The sequence below is a fragment of the Myodes glareolus genome, chromosome X (genome assembly GCF_982192425.1).
Source record: "Myodes glareolus chromosome X, mMyoGla1.1, whole genome shotgun sequence".
Taxonomy (NCBI): Eukaryota; Metazoa; Chordata; class Mammalia; order Rodentia; family Cricetidae; genus Myodes; species Myodes glareolus.
In genome coordinates this window covers 81,015,487-81,036,606 of record NC_142053.1, presented here as the reverse complement: position 1 = coordinate 81,036,606, position 21,120 = coordinate 81,015,487, and the positions used below count along the sequence as shown (strand labels likewise).

The window sequence follows — 21,120 nt, the reverse complement described above, 5'->3', positions numbered from 1 at the left end:
TGCTGCTCCTCCTGTTATGGAGATTTGAGCATCAGTTTTATCGTCTGAGTAAAGTGATTTCCCCTCATTATTCTATGGTTTCAAATCTTTTGAAAAATCTTGTCCTCTATATGGATATCATGGACAAAAATTTGCCAATATTAAGACACGCATGGCTTGATTTGCACTAGGATAGCCTGGTATGTAGAGCTCAGCACCAAGGACAATTAGCATCTGGAAAGTGTGAGATTATCAACCACAAAAGCGTACATCCTGCCATTGATTCTGGCTTCTATTCAGGCTACTTCAGTTATTTTTATAAGTTGCCTTGAACACCTATTGCATTTTTCTGATTTTTGTCAATGCCCCTTTTTGTTTTACTGTTGCTCTGAGTTGGATATTTTCCCCACTGTGTGTTCCAATTATTTTTGACATGTCAGAAGCCTGGTTGTCTCCTACTTTTGACTGATCTGCTATAAAGCCATATGAACAACAACTGCCTTTTACTGAATTCGCTCTCAGTGGGTGTTCATTGCATGCTGCAGTTCCTGTACCACTTTCCTCTTTCTTTTGACTCTGACTAGGACTGTGATACTTTGTTGTCTAATGAAATTTCTGCTGTTGTCTTTAACCAGAGGGAGTCTAGTGCCTTTGAACTAAATGCAGTAGGTTGTGGGTTTCTGATGTCCCTTGTGTTCATTTCCTATCTATTGTTTGTCCAGGTCCCAAATCAGTTTTCCTTTGTCTGGCCTGGTGGCAGAGGAGCTGGTAACTGTTACCCTTTCTCCTGGGCCAGCTAAGCAAGCGCTAGGTGCTGTAGGTGTCAAGCACTGGAGTGCTCCGGCAAGTCCCAGCAGGGATGTGCTTCCCTTCCATTCCAGCATCCAGGTTAGCATGTTCACTGTCGGGAGGTCAGAGGTCAGCACAGATAAGCTCCAGCTGCCCCTCAGGCCTTGCTCGCGTTCCCATGATTGCCTGTCTTAGTTAGGGTTTCTATTGCCGTGAAAGACACCATGACCAAGGCAACTCTTCAAAGGAAAACATTTGATTGGGGTTGACTTACAGTTTCAGAGGCTTAGTTCATTATCATCATGGCAGGCCATGGTGGGGCATGCAGGTAGACATGGTGCTCTGAGAAAGAGCTGAGAATTCTACATCTTGATCTACAGCAGCAGAAGGAGGCTACATTACTCACTAGGTGTAGTTTGAGCATATGAGACCTCTAAGCCCACCCCCACAGTGACACACTTCCTCCAACAAGGCCACTCCTCCTCCAACAAGGCCACACCTCCTAATAGTGCCATTTCCTATAGGCCAAACATTCAAACACATGAGTCTATGGGGGCCGAAATCAAACCACCACACTGCCCCTGGGGGACTCACCCCTTCGTGGACCACCATGCTCCCCAACTCTGCAATGGTGGTCTTATCTATAGAGTCACACAGACCCTTATTCTCTGGCAAGTTTCTCCACCCTGGGACGAAAAGATCTTTCCACATCCATGTGGGCTCTAAGAGGAATGATTGCAGCCAGGGAGGGAGGGAGTGCCTTCTCCTACTCCTTCAACCTCTGTCCTTTCTCATCCTACAGGTAGGTACTACTCTTTTGTAGCCATGACGTTTGAACTCTTAAAAGTGCTTTTTCACTCTCTTGACTGCTCAGGCAATCTTATATTCCACATAACAGCATTGTCTCTGCCTCCAGATTGGACCCTCACCCGCAAGATAGTCATTAACAGAAAAATTTTCCACTAAACAAAACCCTGTGAAGTTTTATTTGGACATGCATTTTAAATTCCACTCAAAGGTGTTTCATTATCAATGATTCACATCGTTTCTCTTTGGGTGGCTTTTAATGTTAAAAACAAGAAAGAGAAGAAGAAGAAAGCAAGCCAAGGGAACATGCTGGAACCTCTGACTGTGCACTCATTAAAATTCTGCCAGCAGTACACGGTCTTCTCTGCCTTGGTCACTAAACACAGGACACTTGACGGGTTTCACCTATGTTCTGGACTGGAGCCCGGCCACCTCCACTGCAAAACTGTGCCTTCTTGATACTTCACCCCTGATAAAATCAACCATCACCCCAGCAAGATGTCTGCTGCTTACCTCTGTCCACAACCAGATGAGACTCTGTTCTGCAGTCCAAGAACAGGCAAAAGGCCAAGGCCAACGCACTTGCAATTGCAGAAGAGCCAGCATACAATGACCCACATGCTAGCCATGCTCATAGGGAAGGGATGGAGTCCCAGGTCGGTCTTGCTCTATGCATCACTCTATGTGCTGTTGCTGAGACTTAGGCACTCCAACCCCACACCATTGCCACATACAGCCCATGTTTGCGTGCTCTAGAAATTCAAGAGGCAAAAACAACAACAACCAAAACAAAAACATGTCACCAATGTGTCCTCAGTCAGAAATTGAAGTAGTGATGACTATTTTTTAAGTGGTCAAACCCAGTGAGACAAGCAGGTGGAAACAGAGACAGGTGTGACCCGACATATTGGCCAGCACAAGTACATGGATGGCCATCAAATGTGATAGAAGACTGGAAATGAGTTCACGACATTTACTGATGTTTTCAGGGAATAAGCACTCACCAAAGGTGTTCACATGCAGACGGGCATCCTGGCTCTGGTTGCCAGAAAAAAAATACAGGATGTCCAGGCAGACTTGAATCTCAGAGCAGCAGCAAAGACTTTTTAGTGTGTGCTTTTTCTGTGTGGAGAGGAAGACTTGTAGGAGGCAATTTCAAAATCCTGAATAAGTATTATTTAGGTGAAAATCAGTGAGCTGTTGACCTGTACAGTGTCTGCCCAGTGTACAACAGTTATCCCAGAGAAACAGTCCCATAATTGGAGATATGAAGGAGAATTGCTATTGCCATGTTATCTGTAATAACTGGTAAAGTGAAAATAATTAGTAAAATAAAATGTTCATGATAAGAATGTTTTTTTCTTTTTTTTCTTTTTTTTTGCCTACTACTCTATGTGGATCTACAGTGGATGGTGGGAGGTTGTGTGTGGGTCGTTCTGCAGGCCACCGGGGGCACTGACTGACGGTCACAGAACTACATGCAGTGCCGGGCCAGGAATCAAACTCGGGTCCTTGGGCAGAGCGGTCGGGCGCTCTGCCCCCTGAGCCGTCTCTCCGGCTGGGAGAAGAATGTTTTTAAACATTTCCATTGTGCTTAAACACCACATACCAATTAAAAGATCTAAGCATATATATTGAGAGAGATGAAGAAAATATATATTCATATATACATACATGTATATATACATTGACATGAAAATATATTATTTGGTTACCAATGTGGAGTAGTGATCATTGTGGCAGACATCTGTAATATCAACAAATGAGAGGGACTTGCAGGAGAATCAGGAGTAGTACAAAGCCAGAATCTTTTCCACAGTGATTTCCAGGCCAGCCTGGGTTAGATGTGACCCTGTCTCAAAAACAGTTTCCTGGAACAATTTTATATCGCTTCAGTAACAAAAAAGAGCAAGTATCAGATGACAACTGTTGTGTGTGAAAGTACATTAGTTAGTGTAAGTACACAAAGGTCAGGCTAAAGGGACACACTCTGATCTCTTAGGGTGAGCATTGAAGTATGCACTGATATTTTTGAGTCTTAGTGCAAGTATTATCTAAACTTACCAAATTACACATCTACATTGCTTTAGGTCTGGATTTGTGAAGATTGTTGACGTATTTATCCCGAAGCAGCAAATCAATCCTAGACTAGGCATTCTACCTTTGGGGAATGGGACTAGGTCTGACATGGGGAACTCACTGTGTAGACCAGGCTGGCCTCTACTTACTGTGATCGTCTACCACTGCCTATCATGCTGGGGTTGCAGGCATGTACACAAATACCTGGCTTTAATTAGTGTATCTCTAGATCATTCGTATTTATGCATGTTTCCCTCATTTCTTCTCTCTTCCACCATGACATAACAACAGGTTTATGCACATTGCTCTCCCACCTACTAGAAAATCTTCCATTGATATGTTCTCCACCTTTTTCTTCTGGGAAGCTTGAAATATTGAGGATTGTTAACCGATGCATTGTCCAGAGGTGATGGCATAGTATGGCTCTAATAAGCCCCAACATAAAATGACCATTATGAATAGAATTCTAAATCTTTTAAATTCGGCAATTAATTTTAGGAACACACGATTACCAAGTGCAAAGTCTTAAATCCAACTAACACCATCAAAACAGAAACAAAATAAAATCAAGAAAGAGGGAGAGATTGAGGATTTGAGTGGAAATATAAAGTCAGAAATAAAACTTGCAGACAGACCTGTGTGAGGGTAGTTTTGTGCTGAGATGATTCAAATTGAAGCGTCAGTTACGTCCTGTAAAACGCACAAGTGCAGGTGGGAAGTCTACAGGTAGCTGATTATTGCAAAATGCACTGGAGCTTGTAGCTAAAGCACAGATCAGAACAGAGATAACTTAAATCACTCCCAGAATCCCCCATGTTCCTTTCTAATCAGTACTCACTGCTTTCCCCAGGCATAGCTACCTTTCTTCTTTGTATCAGCATAGATTAGTTTTGCCCATTCTGTACCCGTTTACTTATTGAACCATTAGATGTTCTTTTACCTGACTTCTTTTTCTCAGTATAATGATTTTAAGATTCATCAACATCATGCAGATCCATAATACTTCCCTGTTTCTAACTGCTATCCAATTTACAGGTGAATATATTCCACCCTACTGCAGAGGGGATATTCTGGCCAGCTGCCAGGTCTCTGATTCCCTGTCCTAGAAGATGTTTAAGAAAATCAAGATAATTCACACACTTCATCTAGCACTAGGTTACATGATATGAATATTTACTGCTCACCAGGCACACTCAGCATGAGGTTAGCCGCTGAATATGGCAAATGCTGGGAAAACATTCGAGACAGGAAAACCCCGAGAGGTTTTGAATAGTGCTGAAGGAGCTATCAGTCTCTTGCAGCACATTACAGTCTTGGAAAAGGGAGGCAGGAAATCTGGGTTAGCAGATCGCGGGGGGAGCTAGCAAGGTGGGATATGGGACATGAGTTGTCAGAGGCAGGGCAAATCAGCCAGTTACAGTTCAAATATTGTATTGCTCGGATTCCTTTCATATGTGGGGAAGAGAAGTATGTTACAGCATGTAAGCATGAGAAACCAAACAGCCATGTGCAATTATATGGTGCCTGATCCATACTCACGGCAAAGAAGGTGGCATGATCACCAGAGCAGACAAGAGGTCTGACATTAGGAGATGTAGCTATAGTGTTGTGTACATGTTGATTAGCACAGGGCTACCCCTAAGCAGTAGCTTCTCCACAGGAGGTCCCAGGGACAAGATGGAGCCCTAATATTAATGGGGTTTGTAGTCCTAAGGTGGGAGTATGTATGTAAACCATGTGAGGCGTGCTTTACTACTTGTGATGTGGAGAACAGGGGAGAAGACGACTGTGACCCAGGAGCCTGGTATGTGGGTGTTGTCTGAGTCATAGTCATCCTTTGGGATTGATGGGTTGGCTGGATGTGACAATGGGCTTTGAAGGCTAGTCAAGCTCTGGAGCCAGATCCAGGAGATTGTTAAGTTCAAAAGGTCAGTCATGAAAACTAATATGAAGATGGGTCAGAGGAGGACTACAAACACAGGACCACATTATGTCTTGTTTGGCCTGATGGCTGTTCAGCCTGATAGTACAATGCGCCCTGTGTGTGATAGTGTAGAGGAATATCTGTACACTGCAGGTAGGGATACTGTGGGTGCAGTATTGTATAGGTGGGCTAGCAATTAGCCACAAAACCAGGCCCTAGATACTTATGTGCCCATAAGTCAGTGGGTACAACCAGGCCAGTGCTAGCTGACAATCCCCACACCAATGTTTTCAAGATTTTAGAGAGTTCTCTGTGTATTCGGTGTCTACCTGTAGTGATAGGCACCTTCTATCTTCTTGGCTCAGAGGCAGCCCAGATTTAGGACTGAGGGTGGTAAATAAGTAGCATCAGTTATGCTATTATAAAATATTAGTATCAGAGCCACCTTGGGGTCTTTTCTACCTCTCTGCAAGACATGCATGGTACTAGACTTTAGTCTATAAACAATATACAGTATATATACAAAACTATACTTCCTGGCAGAAAGGACTTGACAACAGATAGCCTTTAAGCCCATCATAACTGGTGAGGGTTTTAGAATAGTAACACCTGCTTCTGGAAAAATACTGTCAGATGTTGCTCTGTTCCAAGTAGGGTCAGGTATCCCAGTCTCCTATGTGTACTGGGTACAGATGTCATTCCTTTGTGGATCAGGCTAGCCCTGAAAGAGAATACAAACTGGAGTAGTCAGATCCTAGGATGCTAGGGCACCAGTGAGACTCCATGGCATGGAGCCCAAAAATGTCTCCACTCGAGGTTCAAATTTTGAGAATCTAAGAAATCCAACTGAGGTTTGTTTGGCTTGCCCAGTATTTAGCAGGGTCTCTTTTATTTATCAAAACTTACATTGTGAGTCAGGACATGGATGCCAGATGTTATCAATGCCACTTTCAGGGGCCTCTGATCATCACAAAGTCCCAGAGAGTCGTGGTGATGATTGTGTACACTGAAGTGGTCTGTTACTTCTGTTTACAACGACCTTACTTTTAATTAATTAATTAAAAATGAATACTTTTATTACCCGAGGAAGGATTTCCTCTGACTCACAGTTTCAAAAGGCTCAATTGATCATGGTTGGCTGTGTTTCTAGGTCCATGGTAAAGCACAGGATTGTGACAGCAGGATTAGGAGGCAGAGGAAACAATATCTAGTGGAAGACAGGAAGTAGTGACAATATGAGAGAAAGGGGACCAAGGATCATGTAGTGCAGGAGGTTCTTCTGTTCATGTGTGGCTTTCATTGGTTAATGAATAAAGGAACTGCCTTGGCCTAGTTGACAGGGCAGAACTTAGGTAGGCAGAGAAAACAGAACCGAATGCTGGGAGGAAGGAAAGCAGAATCAGGAGAAGCCATAGATCCTCCACCTCAGATGGATACCGATTAGAATCTTGCCAGTAAGCCACAGCCACAGCCACATGGAAATACATAGATTAATAGAAATGGGCTAAATCAACATGTAAAAGTTAGCCAATAAGAAGTTAGAGCTAATGGGCCAGGCAGTGTTTAAATGAATACAGTTTCCCTGTGGTTATTTCGGGTGTAAGGTAGCTGGACAGCAGGAACAAACAAGGGGCCCTCTCCATACAACAGTTGGTGCTTCAACGTGGTCAACTAACTCTATGTAAAACCTGAGAGGGCTTAAAAAGGAATTTTAGAAGAAAAAAATATAGAGAGAGAGTTTAACACAGCATTTTGCTGTTTGATGGCGGCGTGCCATAGCTCCTTTAAGAAAGAGTTTCCTGACTCAGCAGCTGCAGCAGAAAAACAGCCGCACGGTTTTATAACAGCAGCTTCCTGGGTTGTGCCACAAGCGTGAACTCCAGCTATGAAGCATTTAAATGACATTTGTGGGCCCGGGTGTTTCTGTGCCCACTAGTGTTGGGAGGAAAGTGGCAGAGACAATGCCTGTGGCTCAGCGTTCCCTGCCTGGGCAGGGAGCAGGATCAGATCTACAAGGCATGCACAAGCAAGAGAGCATGGTGGATTTCTGCTGCCATACACAGAAATGTTTCCAGGCTGTGCAGTGTTCAGCATGGCAGATTTGACTGTAACTCGGATAAAAGGGGTTTGTGTGCTGCATGCTTATTCTCAGGGTTGGACTGCTGAGTGTGGCTCCTGCCTGGCGGCCCCAGAGCTAACACTGGTGGTGTTTCCACTATTTTAAAATTGGAGAGAGGCAGAGCCAACATCCAGAGCAGCTGCAACCAAGATGCTTAGCATTTTAAAAGCTCTTCAAGACAGTAGAGAATTACAGACAATGCAATAAGGACAGATTCAGACATAAAAGACCTAAAAATAGGTCTCAGTGTTGTATAAATGTATATAGGTTTGAGAGAGAAAAAAAAAGAGTATAAAGAGCATAAAATAAAGTTAATGCTTTAAAAAAGGGTAAAGTCTTTAAAGAGACAGAATACAGATAGTGATAAATTAAAAGGAGTAAAGAAAAATAAGCCATGTAAAAAGGGAAAATTCACAAAGAGTCTGGATTCTGTATATTATTGTGTTTCTGTATATTACTGAATTTTTTGACGTGAAGGAGCTAAGTACAGAGAAACATTTCATGGTATGGGCTGCTAAGCTAAACCAGCAAGTATATTATAAAGGAATCATGACTTCCAAATTTGAGTCTAAGGATAAGTTGCTTTGGAAAAGAGGTTCTTCTTTTGTTTTCACAGAAGATGAGAAACTGTGGATGCCTCCAGGCAAATATAGTTTCATGGACCAAGGTTTCCTGAAAAGCTGCCATAAACACCCTCAAAAACTTACTTTGTTCAACTGCTGACTGAGATGAACCTAGCACACAGGATACACCATGAAAGACCTGATTAACAGTTCCCCCAATCAGCATGAAGCAGTATGGATAAAGCTACACCCATATTCCCAAATATTGTTTATAAATGTTCATTTACATTTAAAGGGATATATGATATAGATATGAATAATTTGCATTAGTATGGATCTTGTTTTATTGATATAAATTTAAGGTCAATCTTGTTATATGTATATTTCTTCTCTTGGTTGAGGTATTGTGATTGTGTAGTTCATTTAAAAAAATGTAATATGTAATTAAGACATATAAGTTGTTAATTGATAATCATCTATAATAGTCAAGCTTGTATCATGTTAGTTAGATTTTCTAGATGTATAGAGACATATTTCAGTTAGATAAGTATTCTTCAACTCTTTCAGAGACCTTCAGAATATGGCATTTAAATGTCTTAATAATTTAGGACATTTCATGACGGTGAGACTTGTCTACTCCTGGCAGCACCAATGGCGTCAAGAGGAAGATGGGCATCAAAGAGGCTCCTTAGCCATTTGGGCAAGAAACTGCTCTATCCTGAACTGCTGGACTGGACATGCAGTACCCATAGAAAATGACTGCTGAACTTGGTGAGATAATCTTTTAGGGTTCTGCGAGACATTCTGCAGGATACAGAAGAAAGTGACTAAATTGGCTTTGAAATTTCCTGCTTCATGGAAAAGTCTTCTGGATACTATGGGCCTGTAGGCTGAAGATGGATGCCCCAATGGTACTGAAGAACTTTAGGTGACTGTCCAGGCAGCAAGAAGTCTCTGTCATTTCTAGATTTTTGGAAGTTGCTTACAATGCACTTCCAGTTTACTTAGGTAATATTATATCCTTCTGAAGTCTTTGACAGAGTTGAAGAATAGATAGATAGTTATAGTTATAGTTCTCCTCAGTTATGATAAAGGATAAAGTAGATATAAATATTGTAACTGTAATTCTTTTTTGATACCTGTTTTGTTATATGTAATTTTACTATGTTAAAGTTAAAGCCTTCCTTTTTGTTTAAACAGAAAAGGGGAAATTGTTTAGCAGGTTCTTCTGTTCTTGTGTTTCTTTCATTGGTTAATGAATAAAGGAACTGCCTTAGCCTAGTTGATAGGGTGGAACTTAGGTAGGCAGAGAAAACAGAACTGAATGCTGGGAGGAAGGAAAGCAGAGTCAGGAGAAGCCATGGATCCTCCACTTCAGAGGGACACTGGTTAGAATCTTGCCGGTAAGGCACAGCCACAAGGCGATACATAGATTAATAGAAATGGACTAAATCAAGATGTAAGAGTTAGCCAATAAGAAGTTAAAGCTAATGGGCCAGGCAGTGTTTAAATTAATAGTTTATATGTGGTTATTTTGGGTGTAAGCTAGCCGGACAGAAGGGAAAACAAGGGGCCCTCTCCATACAACAATCGTGTCTCTCCAATGACCCACCCCAGTAACCTGGTTCCTTCAGCTAGATCTCTCCCAAAACTTTTAAAACCTCTTCACATAGCAACACCTCTGGGCACTAGCCTCTCAATACAGGAGCTTTTGGGGAGGAAGGCGGGCATTATGTCCAATCCATAACAGGTATTGTTATATACTCTTACTGACACGGCTTTTAATTACATGGTGCAAAAATCATGTCTTGTTTCGATTCAGATGGTTCCATAGAAATGCATGTAATTTGAGGCTCTGTAAAAATTAAGGTTAAAATTCGCTGGGCATTACAAAGGAACCAATGGACTACCAAGGTAGCAAAGGCCAAATGATCCTGGGTGGCAACTTAATTACCATGGCCCTGTTCATTATGTAGAGATGGTATCCTTGAAAAAGTCTGGGGAAGCTAGATCACTGTGTGATTGAAAGACTATTTTGGTTGGAAGACTATTTTGGAATTAATGTCCCCATGTTTGTCCCAGAAATAGGACTTGTGGATCATGGAAAAGCTCAATTATGGATGTACTCCAGTTCTGAAACAGGTTTTCCTGGATTAAAGAGGCTGAAACAACCTAAATGAGGGATATTCTAGTGTCAGAGGACTTGTTTGGATCTATTAATATCTCAGCTCCGAGAGCCTTTGTACTTAACCTTTTCAGAAACCCTTTTGGTTAAAAGGGTTTCTTTGTATTTGAGATCAGCATGCAGTGGAGTCCGGGATGGCCTTGTGGCTACCCAGCAAATACAGTTCATCCAGGCATTTCCTCCTTTGTTGTAGTAGGCTGCTTGTTTGTTCCCAGCTGCCCAGAACCAAAATAATCACTCAGAAACTATATCATTTAAATGACTGCTTGTCCTATTACCTCTAGCTTCTTATGGGGCTAGCTCGTAAATCTTAATTTAACCCATTTCCCTTATTTTATATTTTACCACGAGGCTCGTGGCCTACCAGCAAGGTTCCAGCTGACAGCTCGCATCTTTCCTCTCTGGTAGCTCCATGGCGTTCCCTGACTCTGCCTTATTTCACCCAGCATTCAGTTTAGTTTTCCCCGCCTACCTCTATTCTGCCCTGCCAGGCCCAAGACAGTTTCTTTACTAACCAATGGTATTCACGGCATACAGAGGAAATCCCACGTCACCCCTTTGTAGTGTTAGCTTTCCTCTGAACTTTGAGTCCTGCTCTTAAGAAATAGGTGCTGTATCTCTGCAGCTTAGCAGGCTTGCCTAAGGTTAAAAGGTCATTTACTCCAGAAGTAGCAGATTTCTTGAAACTACTGAAGTTTAGCACAACTGCAGTCTGTGTTCATCAAACCATGTTCAGCTGCCATGAACCCAAACATGGTATGACAGAATCATCTTCTCACAAGCCCATAAAGCCTAAATGTAAGAGGAGAAACTGGGTACTAGTCTGGAGAATATAGTGTTCTAGAAGACCCATTGCAGGAGGTCAGAAGGAATAGTCAAGAGGTCATTAACCAAGTGATCACACGAAATACAATCTGATTGAGTTTAGAATAGGACAACCACCATACAAAATTAGTGCTGAAAGGAATAATAACCTATGAGACCCTTACAATTCACTGACTGAGTGGGATATTTCATCAGCATTCCATGTTTGAATTGAGACAACCATTGATTCCATCCCTTTCCATTTTAAAAAAAAATAAACCGTTACTATAAAAATACTTCCAAATACAAAACACCACATACGAAAATAAACCAACCCCAAGGCCTATACAACTTAATGAGGAAAGCTGTGAAGCATGATATTACATCTAATACTTTCAGTAGCAAATATATATTATCCACTTACTCACACACACACACACACACACACACACACACACACACACACACAAATTCATGTGCACTGGCTAGTTTTATGTTAACTTGACACAATTGAAAGTCACTTTTTAACAGGGAACCTCAATGGAGAATATCCCCATTGGTTTTGCCTGTGATGCAGTTCCTTGATTGATGGTTAATGTGGGAGGGCCCAGCTTATTATGGACAGTGCCATCCGTGGGCTGATGGTCCTGGGCAGTATAAGAAGGCAGGCTGAGAAAACCATAGGAAGTAAGCTAGTAAACAGGACTCCCCAATGACCTCTGTATCAGCTCCTGTCTCCAGTTTTCTTCCCTGTTTATGTTCTTGCCCTAATTTTTACTGAACATGGACTGAAGATGTGGAAATGGAAGTGAATAAACCATTTCCTCCCTGAGTTGCTTATGGTCATGGTGTTTTATCACAGCAATATAAACCCTAACTAAGACACTATGACAGAATTGGGACTAGAAAAATAATTATCTTTATATCCCCTTTCCTATCTTGTGTCCATTCCCTGAATCCACTCCTTCTTCATCCCTTTATATTAAGCTTTCTTGTTCTTATTTCTTTGTGGTTTACAGTACCGTACATGTACACGTTGCTACAACAGGCTTCATGTTCTTTCCAGTTTTTTTAGACCTTTTGAAATGGATTTATAATAACAATATAGTCTTATGGCATACAATGTAATAATTTGTCATATGTATGTACTTTATGATGATCAAATCACAGAAAAACTAAAATTTCCATGTTCTATACACGTAGCATTTTTATAGTGGGACCCTATAAACTTTGCTCTTGCAGTTGTTTGTAAGGGGTGAACTGCATTCACACTAGTGTGTGGTTGGGAGGCAAAGCCTTTCCTAAGCAACTGTATTTAAGTACCGGGTGCGTAGCCTCATCCATCCCCCTCCTCTCTTGCTCTTGGATCATAGCTTTGTGGGTGAGCTTGGTATTATCAGTCAGTGTCATACAGCCAATGGACAAATCAAAAAGGAAAATCAAATGGACAGTGTCAGATACCAGTATGTGCGTCTGCAGAAGTTCACAAACAAGTAACACTGTATAACCTGTGCAGGGTATATTTAGGAGTGTGTGTGTGTGTGTGTGTGTGTGTGTGTGTGTGTGTGTGCGCGCGCGCGCGCATGTGTAAAAACAAATAATGAAACACTGTTGTGAATTTGAAAGTAAGCAAGGAGGGGTATATTGGTGGCAGGAAAGGAAAAGGGAAGAACTCAACCTGTGTATATGAATCAAATATTCAGTATTGCTAGAGTAGCAGCTCAGTAGCTAAGACCACTGGCTGCTGTTAACAGGACCCAGGTTCAATTTTCAGCACCCACGTGGTTGCTTACAGCCAGTCCCAGTGGATCTAGTTCCAGTGAATCAGCTCCTTCTTCTGGCCTCCACAGACACTGCATATAAGTGATACACAGACACACATTTGGGCACAAAACTCATGCACACAAAAAAATGAATAAAAATCTCAAAACTACCCACTGTGCAACTGAAACACTTCTTTCACCCTACTAAAGAGTGACTCCAAAAAAGCCAGAGGAAATATCTCACATAAAAAGTCAAAAATTATACTTTGTTGAAGTTTAAAAGTGCCTTTTAGAGATCTTGTTAAGGCAATGAAAAGTAAGGCACATAGAGAGAAATGATTTTTGGTTCATATATTTCATAAAGGAATTACAGTTAGAATATGTCCAGAATTCTCATGACTCAATCATATGAAAGCTAGCAATCCATTAAAAAAAAAGAGTGAGCAATTTATTTGAAGAGACATGTCACTAAAGAAGATACATGGACTTTTAGGTATGTGTATGGCAAAGTGCACTTTATGTAAGTGTCCGTTAAAGCAGCAATAACATTCCAGGTTGAGCATGACTCAAAATTCCCTTATGAAGTTGGTGGGGTGTCAAATGGTTCAACCACAGAAAATGTTTGGTAGCGTCTTTAAAATTAACCACACACCTACCACATGAACCAACCATTCTCTTTCTAGGTATTTACCTAAGAGAAATGAAGCCATGTATCTTTATTGTCACCTCGACACAATTGCTCATAGCTGTTCACTTATGAAAGCTAAAAAACCCAAACCAGTCTCCCACAGTCTCCTTCGTTGTGAAGTTATTCAAGACTACAATGACCTTCTACTCACATTGTATAAAAGCAATTCACACAAAGGGAGTTTCCCAAGAGCCAGCGGAAGCTCTCATCGTGTTGGCCTCAATCATGATGCACATCTGAGACCCTTCGGGTGTCTCTACATATTAGTGATGCATCTGACTCACAGCTTGTGAAAATTCATGTAGAATTAAGCTGCAGTCTTGTTGAATCTCTCCAACATTGCTTTCACTTTGTTTTCCTAGGATTAAGGTTCCTTAGGAGTTATTTGATTTAGAAACCAGAATTGCATTGTTCTTGTCAAATCCTTTTCTGACCTTCTAACGGTTACCTTTAAATACTAATATCTTGAGTGGCATTTGTCCACAAGATGAAGTAGTCGGTCCAGTGAAAGAAGCAAATACCAGGTCAGTTCTGTCCTCAAGGAGGCACTGGGGCTGAGGTTCTTGAAGGACTCCTGAGGCAGTGTCCCTTTGACTTTTGTTGCTCAAGTAGCAACTGAAAAACCTGTCCAAACTTCCACAGCCTTGCATTGTTGTTCCAAAAACTAATCTATTTTCTTTGCCTCATCCAGAATCCACTGGTTCTATGACCCACCCCAACTCCTCCACCAGTGACAATTGGCCTTCCACCAAACTTCATCGGTACCAAGTTACACAGGCACCATCCTGGTACTGGATTGGACTCAAGGGGACATATAATCTAAAACCGCATTGCTTCCTGTTGACTGAGTTTTGTGTCCTGCTCAGTTCCCACAGTCATTAAATCCCAAAGAAATCACACAGAGGTCTACATTAGTTAGAAACTGATTGTCCCATTAGCTCAGGCTTCTTATTAATTCTTATATCCTATATTAGCCCATTATTCTCATCTATGTTAGCCACGTGGTTTGGTACCTTATTCAGCGAGGCAGTCACATCTTGCTTCTTCTGTGGCTGGGTCAGGACTGCAGACTAGGACTTCCTTCTTCCCAGAATTCTCCTGACCTGCTTTTACTTTCTGTCTGGTTGTCCTGCCTATATTTCCTGCCTGGCTACTGACCAATCAGCGTTTATTTAAAATATAATTGGCAGAATACAGACCACTGTCCCACACCACTCCTGAAAGGTTGTCATAAACAACCTCAAAAAATTTCTTTGCCCGACTGCTGACTGAGATGAACCTAGCACACAGGATACACCAAGAAAGACCTGATTAACAGTGCCCCCAACCAGCAGGAAGAAGTATAAACAAAACTACACCCATATTCCCAAATATTGTTTATAAATGTTCTTTTACATTTAAAGGGGGACATAATATAGATATGAATAATTTACATCAGTATAGATCTTGGTTTATTGACACAAATTTAAGGTCAATTCTGTTATATGTATATGTATTTCTGATCTTGATTAAGGTATTGTGCTTGTGCAGCTCATTTAAAAAATGTAATGTATAATTAAGAAATACAGGTTAGGATTCGGGTCCCCGCGGGCCCAGCGAGGGGGAGCTAGGACTCTCCCCGACCCCATAGACTCCCAGGTCAGCCTGCTCTGCTGGCTCCACCCTGCTAGCTTCCCCGCCAGCCATCCCAGCTTCTATCCAGAGGGCCTTCGGAGTGGTGAGTTGATTCGGGTCCCCGCGGGCCCAGCGAGGGGGAGCTAGGACTCTCCCCGACCCCATAGACTCCCAGGTCAGCCTGCTCTGCTGGCTCCACCCTGCTAGCTTCCCCGCCAGCCATCCCAGCCTCTATCCAGAGGGCCTTCGGAGTGGTGAGTTGATTCGGGTCCCCACGGGCCCAGCGAGGGGGAGCTAGGACTCTCCCCGACCCCATAGACTCCCAGGTCAGCCTGCTCTGCTGGCTCCACCCTGCTAGCTTCCCCGCCAGCCATCCCAGCTTCTATCCAAAGGGCCTTCGGAGTGGTGAGTTGATTCGGGTCCCCGTGGGCCCAGCGAGGGGGAGCTAGGACTCTCCCCGACCCCATAGACTCCCAGGTCAGCCTGCTCTGCTGGCTCCACCCTGCTAGCTTCCCCGCCAGCCATCCCAGCTTCTACCCAGAGGGCCTTCGGAGTGGTGAGTTGATTCGGGTCCCCGCGGGCCCAGCGAGGGGGAGCTAGGACTCTCCCCGACCCCATAGACTCCCAGGTCAGCCTGCTCTGCTGGCTCCACCCTGCTAGCTTCCCCGCCAGCCATCCCAGCTTCCATCCAGAGGGCCTTCGGAGTGGTGAGTTGATTTGGGCCCCCGTGGGCCCAGCGAGGGGGAGCTAGGACTCTCCCGGACCCCATAGACTCCCAGGTCAGCCTGCAGTGCTGTTTCCACCCTGCTAGGCTCTCCCACCTGCCATCCCAGCTTCCATCCAGGTACAAATTTCTATATTTCTCCCCTCCCACTGAGCCCATAAAATTTCCCCAGCTCAGCTGCCTTGCACACTGGGCCTGCTCTATAGGGGCATCCCGGAAAGAGGCAGTGCCTGTGGTTCAATACCCTGCTTGGGGAAAGGTAGGCATTCTATCAGTGAACTCCCTGCCCAACAAGGGAACCTGACCCGATACCAGAAGTTCCAATAGAGAGCATTTGATCGAAGAGATGGGCAGACGCCAAGGCAAGACCTCCTCCAACAATCTGAAAAACAACATGAAAATATCAGATCCCAATGACCCTACAACAGAAGGATTTGAACACTCTAACCCAGATGAAGTGGAAAAAAGTGCCATTATGAAAGCAATAGAGTCCCTTAAACAGGATATGAATAACTCCCTTAAGGAACTGGTCGAGAAGTATAACAAAAAGTTTGAAGAAATGAGTATAGAAATGGATGAGAAATATAACAAAAAGTTTGAAGAAATAAGTAAATCCGTGAGTGATACCCTGAGAAACCAAGAAAAAACAATCAAACAAGTAAAGGAAACAGTCCAAGAATTGAAAACTGAAATGGAGGCAATGAAGAAAACACAAAACGAGAACCGGCTGGATATGGAAAACCTAGGTAAACGAGCGGAGACTACAGAATCAAGCATAACCAATAGAATACAAGAGATAGAAGAACGAATCTCAGATTCTGAAGATACCATAGAGAAAATAAATGCTCTGGTCAGAGAAAACGGCAAATCCAACAAATTCTCTTCACAAAACATTCAGGAAATCTGGGACACAATAAAAAAACCAAATCTAAGAATAATAGGGATTGAAGAAGGAGAAGAACTGCAGATCAAAGGCCCAGAAAATATATTCAACAAAATTATAGAAGAAAACTTTCCCAACCTAAAGAACGATATTCCTATGAAGGTTCAAGAAGCATACAGAACACCGAATAGATTGGATCAGAAAAAAACATCCCCGCGCCATATAATAATCAAAACACAAAACATAAATATTAAAGAAAAAATTTTAAGAGCTGCAAAGGAAAAAGGTCAAGTAACTTATAAAGGTAAACCTATCAGGCTTACACCGGATTTCTCTATGGAAACCATGAAAGCCAGAAGATCCTGGATAGAGGTACTACAGAAACTAAGAGACCATGGATGCAAACCCAGACTACTATATCCAGCCAAGCTATTGTTCACTATCAACGGAGAAAACAAAATATTCCAGGATAAAAACAAATTTAAACAATACGTAGCTACTAATCCAGCCTTACAGAGAATATTAGAAGGAAAATCACTACCGAAGGAATCCAACATTCCCAACACGATCTACAATAACTCGAACATCTAGCGACCATTCACAAGCACAAATCAAAGAAGAAAGACACATACACTCTACTACTTAAAAAAAAAATGACCGGAGTCAACAACCACTGGTCATTAATATCACTTAATATCAATGGACTCAATTCACCTATAAAGAGGCACAGACTTAGAGATTGGATACGAAAACAGGATCCAACATTCTGCTGTTTACAAGAAACACACCTCAACCACAAAGACAGACACTTACTCAGAGTAAAGGGTTGGGAAAAGGTTTTCCAAGCAAATGGACCTAAGAAACAAGCGGGCGTGGCCATTCTAATATCTAACAAAATCGACTTCAAACTAAAATCAATCAGAAGAAATGGAGATGGACATTTCATACTCATAACTGGAACAATTCATCAGGAGGAAGTCTCAATCCTGAATATCTATGCTCCTAATATAAAGGCACCCACATATGTAAAAGAAACTCTTCTAGAACTCAAGGCGGTCATCAAACCACACACACTAAAAGTAGGAGACTTCAACACTCCTCTCTCACCAATGGACAGGTCAATCAGACAGAAACCAAACAGAGAATTGAGAGACCTATTGGAGGTATTGAATCAAATGGACTTAACAGACATCTATAGAACACTCCACCCAAATAGGAAAGAATATACCTTTTTCTCTGCAGCTCATGGAACCTTCTCGAAAATTGACCACATACTCGGTAACAAAGAAAACTTCCACAGATAAAGAAAAATATTAGTAACTACCTGTGTCTTGTCAGATCACCATGGACTAAAATTAGAATTCAACAACAATGCTCCCCCCAGGAAGCCAACAAACTCATGGAAACTGAACAGTCAACTACTAAATCACCCCTGGGTCAAGGAAGAAATAAAGAAAGAAATTAATCTCTTCCTTGAATTTAATGAAAACAAAGACACAACATACTCAAACCTATGGGACACTATGAAAGCAGTGCTAAGAGGAAAGTTCATAGCACTAAGTGCCCAATTAAAGAAAGCAGAGAAAGCACACATTGGAGACTTAACAGCACACTTGAAAGATCTAGAAAAAAAAGAAGCTGATTCACCCAGGAGGTCTAGAAGACTGGAAATAATCAAACTGAGGGCTGAAATCAACAAAATAGAAACAGAGAAAACAATCCAAAGAATCAATGAATCAAAAAGCTGGTTCTTGGAGAAAATCAACAAGATTGACAAACCCCTATCCAAGTTAATCAAACGGCAGAGAGAGAACATGCAAATTAATAAGATCAGAAATGAAAAGGGGGACATAACCACAGACACAGAGGAAATTCAGAGAATCATTAGATCTTACTACGAAAGTTTATATGCCACAAAGTTGGAAAATGTAAAAGAAATGGACATTTTTTTAGATAAGTACCATATACCAAAGTTGAACCAAGAACAGGTGAACAATCGAAATAGACCTGTTAGTCGCGAAGAGTTAGAAGCTGTTATCAAACATCTCCCTACCAAAAAAAGCCCAGGACCAGATGGTTTCAATGCAGAATTCTACCAGAACTTCCAGGAAGAGCTAATACCTATACTCCTTAACGTATTCCACAATATAGAAACAGAAGAGTCACTGCCTAACTCCTTTTATGAAGCTACAGTTACCCTAATACCAAAACCACACAAAGACACAACCAAGAAAGAGAATTACAGGCCAATCTCACTCATGAACATCGACGCGAAAATTCTCAATAAAATACTGGCAAACCGAATCCAAGAGCACATTAGAAAAATTATCCATTATGATCAAGTCGGCTTCATTCCAGAGATGCAGGGCTGGTTCAACATACGCAAATCTATCAATGTAATCCATCATATAAATAAACTGAAAGAAAAAAACCATATGATCATCTCACTAGATGCTGAAAAAGCATTTGACAAAATTCAACACCCATTTATGATAAAGGTGTTGGAGAGACTGGGGATACAAGGATCATACCTAAATATAATAAAAGCAATATACACCAAGCCGACAGCTAACATCAAACTGAATGGAGAGAAACTCAAAGCCTTTCCACTAAAATCAGGAACGCAACAAGGCTGTCCACTCTCTCCATACCTCTTCAATATAGTGCTTGAAGTTCTAGCAATAGCAATAAGACAACATAAGGGGATCACGGGGATTCGAATTGGAAAGGATGAAGTTAAACTTTCATTATTTGCTGACGATATGATAGTGTACATAAGCGACCCCAAAAACTCTACCAAAGAACTCCTACAGCTGATAAACACCTTTAGTAACGTGGCAGGATACAAGATCAACTCCCAAAAATCAGTGGCCCTCCTATACACAAAGGATAAAGAAGCAGAGAGGGAAATCAGAGAAGCATCACCTTTCATGATAGCCACAAATAGCATAAAATATCTTGGGGTTACTCTAACCAAGGAAGTGAAAGACCTATTTGACAAAAACTTTAAGTCTTTGAAGAAAGAAATTGAGGAGGATACCAGAAAATGGAAAGACCTCCCCTGCTCTTGGATTGGGAGAATCAACATAGTAAAAATGGCAATTCTACCAAAAGCAATCTATAGATTCAATGCAATCCCCATCAAAATCCCATCAAACTTCTTCACAGACCTTGAGAGAACAATGATCAAGTTTATATGGCAAAACAAAAAACCCAGGATAGCCAAAACAATCTGATACAATAAAAGAACTTCTGGAGGCATTACCATCCCTGACTTCAAACTCTATTATAGAGCTACAGTATTGAAAACAGCTTGGTATTGGCATAAGAACAGAGAAGTCGACCTATGGAATCGAATAGAAGACCCAGATATTAACCCACAATCTTATGAACACCTAATTTTCGACAAGAGAGCTAAAGGTATACAATGGAAGAAGGAAAGCATCTTTAACAAATGGTGCTGGCATAACTGGATGTCAACCTGTAAAAAAATGAAAGTAGATCCATATCTATCAACCATGCACAAAAATCAAGTCCAAATGGATTAAAGACATCAACATTAATCCGTCCACTTTGAACCTGATAGAAGAGAAAGTGGGAAGTAGTCTACAAGATTTAGGCACAGGAGGCCTCTTCCTAAGTAGGACCCCAGCAGCACAGACAATAAGAGAAACAATGAATAAATGGGATCTACTGAAACTGGGAAGCTTCTGTAAAGCAAAGGACACTGTCAGTAGGACAAAAAGGCTGCCTTCTGACTGGGAGAAGATCTTCACCAACCCCTCATCAGACAAAGGTCTGATCTCCAAAATATACAAAGAACTCAAGAAACTAGGCACTAAAACTCTAATTAACCCAATTAAAAAATGGGGTACTGAACTTAACAGAGAATTCACAACAGATGAACTTCGAATGGCCAGAAGACACTTAAGGTCATGCTCAACCTCCTTAGCGATCAGGGAAATGCAAATTAAAACCACTTTGAGATACCATCTTACACCTGTCAGAATAGCTAAACTCAAAAACACCAATGATAGCCTATGCTGGAGAGGATGTGGAATGAGGGGAACACTCATCCATTGTTGGTGGGAATGCAAACTCGTGCAGCCACTGTGGAAATCAGTGTGGCGGTTTCTCAGGAAACTGGGAGTCAACCTCCCTCAGGACCCAGCAATACCACTCTTGGGAATATACCCTAA

General features: G+C 41.8%; 1 long non-coding RNA gene across 3 annotated transcripts in view; it reads right to left on the bottom strand.

Moving 5' to 3' along the window:
- Nucleotides 1-16,296: 16,296 nt before the first annotated feature.
- LOC125389388 (uncharacterized) overlaps nt 16,297-21,120 on the bottom strand; it is a 46,218-nt gene continuing 41,394 nt past the window's right edge. For all 3 annotated transcript variants that reach the window (XR_015736959.1, XR_015736958.1, XR_015736957.1), the window contains one exon: nt 16,297-16,420. This is a non-coding gene — a long non-coding RNA (uncharacterized LOC125389388). The remainder of the gene's footprint in view (nt 16,421-21,120) is intronic.